Source organism: Phoxinus phoxinus (assembly GCF_949152265.1).
Source record: "Phoxinus phoxinus genome assembly, chromosome: 5".
Classification (NCBI taxonomy): domain Eukaryota; kingdom Metazoa; phylum Chordata; class Actinopteri; order Cypriniformes; family Leuciscidae; genus Phoxinus; species Phoxinus phoxinus.
Window position 1 is genome coordinate 4456110 of NC_136880.1, and position 15127 is coordinate 4471236.

Genomic DNA, 15127 nt, shown 5'->3' on the forward strand with positions numbered 1-15127 from the left:
ATAAGTTTCCACTGTTATGCTGATGACACTCAATTATATATTTCATCTAGACCAGATGATAACACTAAATTATCTAAAATGACAGAGTGTGTTAAAGATATAAAATATTGGATGACGTGTAATTTTCTTCTATTAAATTCAGATAAAACGGAGGTATTACTGATTGGTCCAAAAAACTGCCCACAAAACCTCTTACAATACAACCTTAATCTAGATGGACGTCCTGTTACTTTATCCTCTACAGTAAAAGACCTGGGTGTTATACTAGACCGCAACTTGTCTTTTGAAAATCATATTTCAAATGTCACAAGAACAGCCTTTTTCCACCTTAGAAACATTGCTAAGCTACGTAATATGCTATCAGTTTCTGATGCAGAAAAGTTAGTTCATGCATTCATGACCTCGAGACTAGATTACTGTAATGCTCTATTAGCTGGTTGTCCTGCATCCTCAGTAAACAAGCTACAGTTAGTCCAAAATGCAGCCGCTAGAGTTCTTACTAGGTCAAGAAAATATGATCATATAACACCAATTTTATCATCTCTACACTGGTTACCTATTAAGTTCCGTATCAATTACAAAGTATTGTTACTGACCTATAAAGCCCTAAATGGTTTAGCTCCTGTGTATTTAAGAGATCTTCTATCGCCATATATTCCATCGCGCTCTTTAAGATCGCTAAATTCGAGGCTTCTGGTCGTACCTAGGATATCCAAGTCCACTAAAGGAGGGAGGGCGTTTTCACATCTAGCTCCTAAACTCTGGAATAGCCTTCCTGATACTGTCCGAGGCTCAGACTCGCTCTCCCAGTTTAAAACTAGATTAAAGACGCATCTCTTTAGCCAAGCATTCACATGATGCATCTCATACCTTTTATACTACAGTTAAATCAGATCAAATGCATTCATATTATGAACAGCAGCTACGCTAATTATTTCCCATCTGCCTTTTTTGTTGTTATCTCGGGACGCCTGTCCCGAGATAACTCAAATAGAGTTCGTCAGCTCCAGTTATGTATCCAGCCTCTCATGGAGACTTCAGATGCCCCAACGCCTGTGATGAGACGACTCGACGCCTGTGAAGAGACGACCCAACGCCGGCGATATGTTATGCCCTAAATTTCATGATTAACTAACTGTATTTTTGTATGTATATTTTTGAAATGCATTTTCTGTAAAGCTGCTTTGAAACAATGTGTATTGTGAAAAGCGCTATACAAATAAACTTGAATTGAATTGAATTGAATGTGTCGTTTTATTTTAATTACACAACCCAAAACAGAAAAAAAAGTTTTCTGCAATAAATTTTCATGTTGGAGTAGCACATTTTTTATACATTTTAATGCAGTGTACGCCTAGTAAAGATGAAATACACCTCTGTTTAGTGGTGGGGTTAGACAGAGGATGAAAAAACAATCATTGGAAGACACTTACATTCACTTTCACAGCTGCTGGAATCTGCTTGAGGCATCTGCTTTTCTGTGTTAAAGAAAGAATATAGTATTATCAAAATGTAAATTACTTAAAACTTATATATTAATATATATAATAATTAATAACATATTTTATCAGCCTTAAAAAGGACTCGGTCTCCACTATACTTCAGCCAGGTTTTTATTTTTTCCTCGGCTTCCACCACTTTTGCTCCTTGTTTTTGGGCTGCATCTGTCAGCATGAAATAAATAAAAGTTAAACAGAGAAAGGGTTAGCAGACAGATCATATCTGAGGTGTATTTTGTAGAGTTCTGTATGATTAGTGGATTAATTGGCATTCTTTCATTGACTTGCATTGTATTTCATTCAATGACACATTACAGTATGTGAGACTGTAGGGCTGTTTCCTCTTTTGCTATTTCTAAGTTATGTCTAAGTTTTGAATGTTTGAATGTTTTTTAAAACATATCACCTATGACAACTTTTGCTAGCAAGAGTGTAGAAATGGGCTCTTCTGTCCTCTCCCTTGCCAATTAAAATTGTTGGCCAACTCATTGGTTATTATTTCCCTCATTATTCTGTGGACTTTGGCAGATGTTCCACCCAAGCTGGTAAGATACCTTGTCTATGAAAAAATGTGTTGAGCAGCAGTAAATCAGGTCTAGATCTCTACATATGTTAGTATTCTTTTAAGTGAAGTAACAGAACATCATTTGAATTTACCAAAGAACGTTGTGTGTCTCTGTTTGACAGCCTATCCTCCAGGGCCCGGTTCCCCAAAACGTTCTTATCGCTTAGTTCTTAACCTATTCCTTAACCTCTCTCTTAACGTTATGGCATGATTCCCGACACGTTCGTACGCTAAGTATATCTTCTGTATAGCTTCCTAAGGGACACTTCGGGGAACACACTTAGAAACATAAACCACTTGGTAAGATACTGTATATCTTTCGAGTCTTCTTAGCGCGCTAAGAGTGAGCGTTATCGGGGAACCGGGCCCAGATCTTTTATGCCTGTCATGCTCCTTAATGGAAACTGAAACTCCTCATTTACAACTTCAGCTGCATTCTCTCTTCGCATAATGGCCAGAAGGAGGAGCGTATTCTGCCTGACTTGACCCTTTATCTCTTCCAGCATCTGGTAGAGCCGGCGTTCTCTTTCTGAATCAGACAAACATACGATGCAACATTATAACTACACAGAATTGAACGTATAAAGAGAGAGCCTGCATCTCTTCTTTTGTTGTCTTTATCATAACATAACTTTTCCAGCCTTTTGTTGAATCCATCCCAGCTTTTTTTTTAGACGTGTTGCTGGCATTAAATTCAAGATGTGCTTACATTTCCCATATAATAGTAAAATTTGACATTTTCAACATTTGATATGTTGTTTATGTCCTTTTTTCAGCAAAATATGGAATTTTTGTGAATTTTTTGGAATTTGAATTTATTTATTTTTTTGTGGTTGTAAATCAAAGCACATTGATATTAAGGTTAATTGTTAAAAGCAGGGCTTAAAAGGTTTATCATTTGAAAATAGTACAACTTAGCCAGGCGAAGTTGGTTTTATTCTCCTTTTTGGTTACATACATTTTATTTTGTTCCTTGAACAGTTTCTAATCCATGTTAGAGACTAAAAACTAAAAAGGTAATTACTAAAAACTCCTGTAAAAAAAAATATATATATTGTAAAAGGTTTGGAATAATTCTACGTACCATCTTGTCTTGGTTCAGGGACTGTCACAGCAGGTGCTGATGGTGCAAATGGTGGTATGGCTGGCAAGTTCAGGCTTTTGGCTCCATTACTGCAGAATGTTTTTTTGGGGGGGTCTTTACATTTCTCTGCATAAGGAACAGTAAGAAACAGAATCAGTACAATGTACAATACATTGCCAAACATCTCAACATTTACTTCCATCCAGAGTTTCGCTGCGATCTTGTTATACAACAGGTGTCACGACTGGTAGCAAGGATGATGGAGACGAACGTGGAATTAATCCTTTCTTTAATAAAGTTGAGTCAGGATACAACGGAACAGGTGAGACAGCATGTGAAACACAAACAATACCGGACACTGAACAGATAACAGACAGGAACTCAAATACACAGTGATGATGACTACAAATGACAGGCAGCTGTGAGGAAGTGATCAGTGTCCATGGAAACAGATTGGTGGCGGGAAACAGACAAGGAACCACAGGTGAAGACAGGTGACACAGATGATGAGGACGAAGACTGTGACATAACGCCCCCCTTCAATTAGGCGCGACCTCGCGCCGTAGAACTACAAAGGGGTGGGGGGGTGGGCGCCCTGGAGGCTGATGAAGGGGTGGCCGATCTGGAGCAGGAAGCCTCCAGGGCGGAGCAGGACGTGCAGGTGGCCAGGGCGGAGCAGGATGTGGGCGTGGCCATGGCGGAGCAGTCGGACCCTCAGGCGTCCAGGGCGGAGCTGGCTGTGGGCGTGACCACGGCGGAGCAGTAGGACCTTCAGGCGGCCATGGTGGTGAGGACCCTTCGAGTGGCCACGGCGGAGACGACCCTTCGGGCGGCCACGGTGGTGAGGACCCTTCGAGTGGCCACGGCGGAGACGACCCTTCGGGCGGCCACGGTGGTGAGGACCCTTCGGGCGGCCACGGCGGTGAGGACCCTTCGGGCGGCCATGGCGGTGAGGACCCTTCGGGCGGCCATGGCGGTGAGGACCCTTCGGGCGGCCATGGCGGTGAGGACCCTTCGGGCGGCCATGGCGGTGAGGACCCTTCGGGCGGCCATGGCGGTGAGGACCCTTCGGGCGGCCATGGCGGTGAGGACCCTTCGGGCGGCCATGGCGGTGAGGACCCTTCGGGCGGCCATGGCGACCGTGTCGGAAGGGCCTCCACGATCCCCTCAGAGGACTTATTGCCCCCCCCCAAAATTTTCTTGGGGAGGTCAGCACTGGACTGGACCCGCGGCGAAGAGGACTCTGAGCTGACCGGGGCCAGCGGCGAAGGCGGTCCTGGGCTGGACGGGACCAGCGGCGAAGGCTCTGGGCTGGACGGGACCAGCGGCGAAGGCCCTGGGCTGGACGGGACCAGCGGTGCAGGAAGCTCTGGGCTGGACGGGACCAGCGGTGCAGGAAGCTCTGGGCTGGACGGGACCAGCGGTGCAGGAAGCTCAGGGCTGGACGGAACCAGCGGTGCAGGAAGCTCTGGGCTGGACGGGACCAGCGGTGCAGGAAGCTCAGGGCTGGACGGAACCAGCGGTGCAGGAAGCTCTGGGCTGGACGGGACCAGCGGTGCAGGAAGCTCAGGGCTGGACGGGACCAGCGGTGCAGGAAGCTCTGGGCTGGACGGGACCAGCGGTGCAGGAAGCTCTGGGCTGGACGGGACCAGCGGTGCAGGAAGCTCTGGGCTGGACGGGACCAGCGGTGCAGGAAGCTCAGGGCTGGACGGGACCAGCGGTGCAGGAAGCTCTGTGCTGGGCAGCGATGAGGGCTCTGTGCTGGGCAGCGACGAGGGCTCTGTGCTGGGCAGCGACGAGGGCTCTGTGCTGGGCAGCGACGAGGGCTCTGTGCTGGGCAGCGACGAGGGCTCTGTGCTGGGCAGCGACGAGGGCTCTGTGCTGGGCAGCGACGAGGGCTCTGTGCTGGGCAGCGACGAGGGCTCTGTGCTGGGCAGCGACGAGGGCTCTGGCGCAGGGTCAGCGGGCTCAAGATCTGGCTGGACGCGAAGATCTGGCTGGACGCGAAGATCTGGCTGGATGTCTCCCACAGTGAGTGAGGAACCACACACCCACAACGTACGGTCAATGAATTTGACGAGAGGTAGGTCGAGATCCTCCTGCAGCAGTATCTGGGCGAGTGGATCGTCTAACCCGCTCCAGAACTGCTGTTGAAGGAAGTCCTCATCCCATCTCCCATCCTGGTGAAGGTGCAGGAAAACTGCAGCAAATTCCTCCAGACTACTACCATTCTGGTCGAACATAAAAGCCTCCATAGCGTCCTCCTCCATTACCTTTTTTGGGTCCGGTATTCTGTCACGACTGGTAGCAAGGATGATGGAGACGAACGTGGAATTAATCCTTTCTTTAATAAAGTTGAGTCAGGATACAACGGAACAGGTGAGACAGCATGTGAAACACAAACAATACCGGACACTGAACAGATAACAGACAGGAACTCAAATACACAGTGATGATGACTACAAATGACAGGCAGCTGTGAGGAAGTGATCAGTGTCCATGGAAACAGATTGGTGGCGGGAAACAGACAAGGAACCACAGGTGAAGACAGGTGACACAGATGATGAGGACGAAGACTGTGACAACAGGAAAGTGACCAATGTTCAAAAGTTCCTTTTAACATATCGTCCCCTTGGAATTAAATGTTGTTTACTACATCTCAATTTTGACAGAAATGTCAGATATAACCTTGTACTGTAATTTCCCCCAACTATTAGCCGCAGTTTATACATTTATTGTGCTAAATTTCTTCAGGTTAATACACGAGAGCAGGTAATATGGTATTAATGTTTTTTTTTACTTGCATAAAACACTCTCCTGTGGCTTATACACAGAAAATTACTTTAATTAATTCTAGGGGGACCATATTCCCAAGTCTTGGATTTAAGGAATCTGTGGTGACCAGATAGGTTGGGAAATGCTGCAATGACCACTCTATGTTTTCGTCTGTACCTGTGTGGAGCCAGCTTGTTGAGGCCTGCACTGGAGGTCTTCCTGAGGCTGTATCAGATGTAAATCTATTTACATATTTTGATGATGGTCTGTTGGACACATTAAGTGTAATAATTTTTTTTAAAGCGCAGTGCAAATAAGTAGTAGGCTATAAAAGGAGAACAGAGGAAACATACATTCTTTTCCGTACACTTTCCTCATCTGTAGACTCCAAACTGTTGCCATTACAAAACTTCACCAGCTTTCTTCTGGCTTTTTCATAGGAATCTAAACATAGAAACAAACAACATCACTAAGCCTATTATCTGAACATTTGAAAAGAACTGCTTGGCATAACTCACAAGGAGCATCTTTTAATTTTTTAATAGTTATTTCTCTATATTTCTCAATAATTATTATTAATTAATTAATTCCTCAAAGACTTACCATACTCAGCCACCCATTCAGTCATATATTCGTCCCATTCTTCATCAGGAGTTTCATTTTTTTCAACCGCTTTTCTACATTTTGTACCGTTATATGGAGGCCAAAAGGCAATTTTTTTGTCGATGCTCAGCCAGTCACTTGGTATCACCTCTGTCTCATTCTTTTCAGTAAAAACAACTATAGAATACATCTATAAAAAACAAAAAAACAATATATCTAGTGTTACAAACTATATACATTTTTTAAAGCTCTATTAATTACCCAGTGGAAATCTATCTAAACTAAAATATTGAGAATGCAGTATGCAGTAAAGGATATGCCACAAACCCATCCTTACACTGTAAAAGAAGGACTTTTGAAACAGTCCGTGTAAGAACAATAGTCAATGACTGCCCGGGTTATTTCATAAAGGATATATCAAGACTTGATGAATCAATGGGATAGGTGAAAAAAGATGACTTGTTTTGGAATTTAAGACAGACTAGACGCGATGCTTCCTTGTCTTTTAAATTGTTTTTCACTATATAAATATCTCCATTAAACAGAATATAGTTGTATCCCTCTGATAAACTAATTAAAGTTCCACCATTTACATATTTCTTATACTGTGTAAACTGCTGAGATTTCACATTGTATGTGTTACGTTTTGGGTGAGTAGTAAGCACGACACCGTATCTTCAATGACTCGTATTTATTTCCATCTTAATTTCACATGTGTTTGACCGTAACTTGACATGTCTAACTCTAAACATACTTCTTCTTCTTTCACCCACTCCTCCATCCTCTTATAACACAGCGTCTCTAGAGGTAGCATTAGGAATTACAGTATAGGACACAACAGTATGGAAAAGGCCCATTCTTATGTTCCTGGTAAAAACCATCCTTGCACACCCTTATTTTAGTTCTGACACTTGCTTTTCTGACAATCTCCTGATGATCTGTTGAAGGGGCTGGGTAGGGGTCCTTTAAATGTTTTTAATGTGTAGAGGAAGTTCTCAAATGGGAAAGCTGCAAAATTTTGCAGCACACCAAACTGCCTTGCATCATTGGCAAGATGTGTCAGCCCGTGTATGTTATACACAACGTAATTACCATAAACAGATTGAAAATGCTCGACAAATGTGATCAGTAACTTTTCAGCTATATCATAATTGTGGTTTAGAACACTCGGCAGATGGTCTTTCAGTGCTACTGGACCAGTGTACAGGAGAAAAGTTCTGAACTCTGTTGCTTTCCACCTATCTACCTCAAGGGATCTCCCTTTCCATGCAAACTCGCTGGGGAGTCTCATGGCAAAGGACATAAGCACTGCAGAAATTAGGCCTATCTGATGAGCACCTAAACGAGTTGGAAGTGGTCCCCTCATCCAAAACCCTATCAACTTTCTCACAACACCAAGAAAAACCTTGCAAACTAAATTTTCAATTGTTATATCTACACATTTGCCAATTACATCCACACCCTCTAATTTAAGCTTTCCATATTCATTCACAAATGATTCTAGGAACAGATTGACATTCTCTGTTTTTTTAGATCCAAGATATAAAGCGATGACGAATGGTCTTCCTCTACCAAGCCTAGAATGGGCCAGAACTGCTTATTGCTGCTTTTGAACAAAGGTAGTCCATCAATATCCACTTGTAAATTAATGGCCTTTGGGAGATGGTCTATCTGGTTTAACACATCCCTAATGCCTTTCTCAACTCCAAAATAATGCATGGTGCCACCAGCAATCTGCTGGACCTCATAATTACTTGGAGTGCCTAAAAGAGTGCGGGCATCTTTTGGGAGATATGGATGATATTTTCTCAGGATGCCCAACAGCCCATTTACCGGTAGACGGCATTGTGGTATTTGACTGTCTATTGCCCAACCTCTGAGCTCTTCCCCAAGACACTCTGCAGACTGCAACAAATTTGTCATCACTTGAGTCAGTTTCTGTCAGAGCATTTGACCAAAATCCATCAATCACGTTATCGTCAACATTAATAATAATTTTGTCCCTGATATTATCGATCTTATAAGTGAAGAAGTTCATAAAGTCATTACTGCTGTGTTGCTTGGAAACTTCTGGGCTTGAAGCTTTCTTTTTCGTTAGTTTAGCCACTGTTTCAAATAAATACCTAGGATTATGTTTATTTTCTTCTAATAGGGTTGAAAAATAAGCAGATCTAGCAGCTTTTAAAGCCTCTCTGTAAGCAATCGAGCTCTCCTTCCATGAAATCCGAAATACCTCTAGTTTTGTTTTCTTCCAGTTGCGCTCCATTTTTCTGGCTGCTCTCTTAAGGGCCTGAGTGTGCTCGTTGTGCCACGGCGCTGGACTATGTTCTTTAATCTTCTTTAAGCGCAGCGGAGCAACTGTGTCTAAAGTGCTGGAAAAGAGAGAGTTAAAAGTTTCTGTTGCAATATCAAGTTCTTCTAAGCTATCCGGGATGCTGAGATGATGAAACTGATCAGGAAGATTATTGATAAAGCAATCTTTAGTGGCAGAAGTGATCGGTCTAACATATTTATAACACGGAGTCGGCTTTGCAGCCTTGGCTAAATGTAATTTACATGAGACTAGATGATGATCTGAGATGTCATCGCTCTGCTGCAGTATTTCAACGGCATCAACATCTATTCCATGTGATAGTGATAGATCTAGAGCAGGGATGTAGTGGAGGCTAAGCGCACGTAAACGCCGTTTGCGCACCTCCCAAAATTCGGAAATAGCGTTTACCCACCTCTAAAATGCGTTTATCCACCTCTAAATAGCCTATAGTTCCTAAGCCATTTTAAATTAAGCTTGTCGTTTTAGTTTCATAGGTTGTTCAACCTAAGACAAAGTCTTTCATATTACGCTGCATTACTGTCAGTAGCCGCGTTTCCATTACCCTTCAAATTGCGCAAATTGAGAATTGAAAATACGCACAATGGAAACACGTCAATTTCGCAAAAACTCTCGTTTATCGCAAAAAAAGTTTTTTCCAGGCAATTCGAAAAAGGAATATTTCGCAAAACTGCAATGGAAACAGTTTATGCACATTTACAGTCACCTGACTTGGAAGACGCGGTGTGTTTGGGGACCGTGTACGCAAACATAAATAGAAATAATTATCATCATTATTATAACATTTACTAGGCTACATAATTAGAAGACGCTTTTATCCAAAAAAGGAACAAAGCAATTCGTCAAATGTCATTCATAATACGGGTTAGACAATAATAATACAGGGCTAAGATCACAAACACAAGATTTTGACGCATATCCAAGGGTTTGTGGAGCGGAGTGTGGAACGCGCATTGCATGGCACAGAGGCAGGGGCGCGAACACTTCCTATCCACAGTGAAACAATTTAAAATATCAAAACAATCAGACGCGCATGATCTTCGTGAACTGGAGCGCGAGAACTGAAACAAAATATAGCCTAGCTTGAAATGTCCACTTTAAAACGAACAAATTCGAATCGAAAGCTAATACATTCTGATTATGTAATTCTCAATTCAATTCTCTCTAAAGGCGCATCCGCTTAACAGCGGAGATGGAGATGTGTTTTTAGCCGAGACTGATTTAGATAATTAATAAACAATTAAAATACCTCGTTATTTTTTCAGACACATTTATTATCATTAAGCCTATCACCTTTCTGTAGGCTGTGGTTCCAGAGACATAGGCCTATATATGGCTCTTCTCATTCAGCACTGCGGGAAAAAAATAATTTCCAGGTTCTAATTTTGTCTTAGAAAAATAGTAAAATCAACAAAAAAAAATCCATATTAATTTGTGAATATTTTAAATGTTTAATAATGTTACGATGCAGCAAGGACGAAGCTGAGAGAGAATCCACATGCACGCACTACTTTATTTAACAAACAACAGAACACTCAGGAAAGGAACAAGAAACAGCTACAAGCTACAGCAAACAACGACCAAGATAAACAAGATAACAAGGGGGCGTGGCTAATCAGAAACACATGGGAACAATGATCAGACAATTAACAAGACACATGGCAAACAGGGAATCACATGACAGACAACAAGGAACAAAACCCACACCGTGACATAGCCCCTCCCATATGGGCAGCTCCTGACGCCCATAAGGGACAAAAAACAAAACATGAAAGTTCAGGTGGGCGGTGAAGCGGAGGCGGACTCGGGGGAGGGATGGAGGGCCAGGCCCGTGGAGCGGAAGAGGGCCTGGAGATTGAGGCTGGACAGACGGCCAGGGCGGAGCAGGACCCTCGGGCGGCCACGGCGGCGAAGACCCCTCGGGCGGCCACGGCGGCGAAGACCCCTCGGGCGGCCACGGCGGCGAAGACCCCTCGGGCGGCCACGGCGGCGAAGACCCCTCGGGCGGCCACGGCGGCGAAGACCCCTCGGGCGGCCACGGCGGCGAAGACCCCTCGGGCGGCCACGGCGGCGAAGACCCCTCGGGCGGCCACGGCGGCGAAGACCCCTCGGGCGGCCACGGCGGCGAAGACCCCTCGGGCGGCCACGGCGGCGAAGACCCCTCGGGCGGCCACGGCGGCGAAGACCCCTCGGGCGGCCACGGCGGCGAAGACCCCTCGGGCGGCCACGGCGGCGAAGACCCCTCGGGCGGCCACGGCGGCGAAGACCCCTCGGGCGGCCACGGCGGCGAAGACCCCTCGGGCGGCCACGGCGGCGAAGACCCCTCGGGCGGCCACGGCGGCGAAGACCCCTCGGGCGGCCACGGCGGCGAAGATCCCTCGGGCGGCCACGGCGGCGAAGACCCCTCGGGCGGCCACGGCGGCGAAGACCCCTCGGGCGGCGACAGACACCGGCTCAGGAACAGCGACAGACACCGGCTCAGGAACAGCGACAGACACCGGCTCAGGAACAGCGACAGACACCGGCTCAGGAACAGCGACAGACACCGGCTCAGGAACAGCGACAGACACCGGCTCAGGAACAGCGACAGACACCGGCTTAGGAACAGACGTTGGCTCCGGCTCGGCGGCGGCCATCTTGTGCGCAGACACTGGCTCGGCGGCGGCCATCTTGTGCGCAGACACTGGCTCGGCGGGCATGACACTTTCAGTATCAGGCTCGGCGGGCATGACGCTTTCAGTATCAGACTCGGCTGGACTGGCGTGAAGGGCAGGCTCTAGTTGGGCAGACGTGACTTGAACGGCCTCTGGGTGGGCAGACGTGACTTGGAGCATCTCAGGCTGGACGGGAATCATCTCTGTCAGGGCTGACGTGGAGCTCAGGCTCGGCAGGGCTGACGTGGAGCTCAGGCTCGGCAGGGCTGACGTGGAGCTCAGGCTCGGCAGGGCTGACGTGGAGCTCAGGCTCGGCAGGGCTGACGTGGAGCTCAGGCTCGGCAGGGCTGACGTGGAGCTCAGGCTCGGCAGGGCTGACGTGGAGCTCAGGCTCGGCAGGGCTGACGTGGAGCTCAGGCTCGGCAGGGCTGACGTGGAGCTCAGGCTCGGCAGGGCTGACGTGGAGCTCAGGCTCGGCAGGGCTGACGTGGAGCTCAGGCTCGGCAGGGCTGACGTGGAGCTCAGGCTCGGCAGGGCTGACGTGGAGCTCAGGCTCGGCAGGGCTGACGTGGAGCTCAGGCTTAGGAACAGACGCGGTCTCAGGAACAGAAAAAAGCTCAGAAAGCGTGGAGGCGGCCATCTTTGCCATAGACGATCTCTCAGATGACGTGGCAGCGGCCATCCTAGGAAGGAGAATCAGGCGTGGCCGCCTTCTTGGCTGAAGACTCCCCAAAGCTGCTGCTGGATTCATCGTTTGGTCGGTCGTTCTGTTACGATGCAGCAAGGACGAAGCTGAGAGAGAATCCACATGCACGCACTACTTTATTTAACAAACAACAGAACACTCAGGAAAGGAACAAGAAACAGCTACAAGCTACAGAAAACAACGACCGACAACCATCAACTGAAACACAGAGGTATAAATACACAGACAAACAAGCTAAACAAGATAACAAGGGGGCGTGGCTAATCAGAAACACATGGGAACAATGATCAGACAATTAACAAGACACATGGCAAACAGGGAATCACATGACAGACAACAAGGAACAAAACCCACACCGTGACAAATAAAGGGGCAATAAGTCATAAACAAAAATTCATCTATATGTATTTTTTTGCGCAGCATTTGGTGTAGCCTACAGGTCAAATTAAAATTTTATTATTTAACTTTGCGCTTTAAAAATACAAGCGTTTTCGTTTTGCACAAGTGCGTTGCATTGAAAGCCCTCGATATAAGCCTCCCTCTCTATCTCTCTTAAATATTTTTGTTCTCTTTGTTTTGTCATTTAGTAAACTTTATAGATTTCAACCTTATTATTCCTTCTTGAGTCTCTTTAACAAGAACTTAGATTACTGTATGAATTGAATAGTGATTGTGTGACCTATGATGAGGGAACAACCAGTGATACCCTTGTAGTACCATCAAATGATAGCCTATAGCGATGTCATCAGGATACACATACACCGGTAGGCAGTGGCCACCTTACCGGGTGACCACGTCGTGGTCCACCAGAATTTATAGTTTACCCACCTCTTTTTTTACCACTACACCTCTGATCTAGAGTATGATTATGGCAATGAGTCAGTCCTGGCACATGTTGTCTAACTCCAATTGAGTTTACAATGTCTTTAAATGCCAATCCCAATGCATATTTTTCATTATCTATGTGTATATTAAAATCACCAACAATTAGTACTTTATCTGCAGCCAATACTAATTCAGATAGAAAGTCCGCAAATTCTATGATAAAGTCAGTATGGTGCCCTGGTGGCCTGTATACAGTAGCCAGCAGAATTTTCAAACGTGATTTATCGTTTACACTATATATTTTTAAATTAAGCACCAGCACTTCAAAGAATTATATTTAAAGCTAGATTTCTTAGTGGTTTTGAAAATATTACTATAACAGCAACACCTCCTCCTTTGCGTTTCAGACGAGGTTCATGTTTATAACCGTAATCTTGTGGGGTTGACTCATTTAAAGCAATGTAATCGTTTGGTTTTAGCCAGGTTTCTGTTAAACACAGCACATCTAGGTTATAATCTGTAATCATATCATTAACTATTAGCGCTTTTGAAGTAAGAGATTGAATATTCAGCAACCCAAGCTTTATCATTTGCTCATCCGTATTATATCTGTTTTTTATTTGTTGAACATCAATAAAATTTGTAACTTTAGATGGGTTTGAACGTTTTTTGGATTTCCAAATTCGGGGAACAGACACAGTCTCTATATGATGATATCTAGGTGAAAGAGAACATCAATTAATGGATCACTTAAGGATGACTTGCTTGTGAATGAATTGGGGTTTGTAAAACCCATTGAATCAGATTGACTGAATCTAGTAAATCATTCTGTGAGACCCTGTGCCCTGTGAATTGAAGCATTATTATCAGTCTGGAAGACACATCTGTAGGCCAGTATTGTTTCGGGTGAAACTTTAAGCATAGAGTAAGTTCTTGTTCTTTTCAATGCTTGTAATTTATCAAGTTATTTAATTACTCAAATGTTTACAATCCTTGGCTTGAAATACTTTTTTTTATTTATAATAATATTTTAGTTTAGTGTTGTTCAGTCATGGCATATTTTGTTTAATTTATTAAAAAAATGTAAGTTTATAAATAAGAGTTTATTCAGTCATGACTTATTGCTTCTTTTTTTTTAGGTTTGTAATTTAATTTAATTTATTACTTGCTAAAAAAAATTGAAACACAATTTTAAATAAGTATAAAGAATGTCATTGTTTAACTTTATTAATAAAAATAGTGTGTTGTTCAGTTAGCATGTTTTTGTGTTTTGCTTTGGTACCGAGAACCATGGTTCCCTTTCGTAGTCACTACGAGTTACGTCAGTGACGACGAATGGGGTTTCGCTTAGAAAGCCTCTCATCTTCTCATCTCTCATGAGAAATAAAACGAGACAATGGCAAGGAAATGCCATGGGTCTGCGGAATTTGTATAGCGCAACTCCACCCCACCTCGTGGGTATATAAGGAAGTACGCTGGCAACATGCAGATATGTTTTCGCTTCGGAGCCAAATGTATCACTTCAATCCTGTGAAAAGGCGTGTTGGTAAAAGGCTTCCGGCACAAGAATGATGGCCCAGCCACAATAGCACTTCAGTGCAAGGGTTCTTTTTTTTTAGTCCAAATCGTCCCAAAGTGTAAAAAATACAGATAAATAAATATAAATATATAAATATTAAAAAAAAGAAATTATATATATATATTTACACTGAGCTCTTGGCTGAATTTCCTTCTACTAAAAAGGATTTCAATAGTCTCCGATTGCACCTCAAATTGCACTCCTTAACTTCCACACTTCCCTCCTCTGTGTGAGAGAGCTGCCCTTTATATTTTATTATCATTAATTCATCTTTGTCTCTAGGATATGTACCAAAAACCTTTAAGATAGCTATGATTAAACCGCTTGTTAATAAAACGCAACTTGATCCTACAAAACTAGTCAATTACAGGCCGATCTCGAATCTGCCTTTTCTGTCAAAGATATTAGAAAAAGCAGTATCCTCACAACTGTGTTCCTTTCTTGAAAGAAATGATATCTGCGAGGATTTTCAGTCCGGATTTAGACCGTACCATAGTACCGAGAC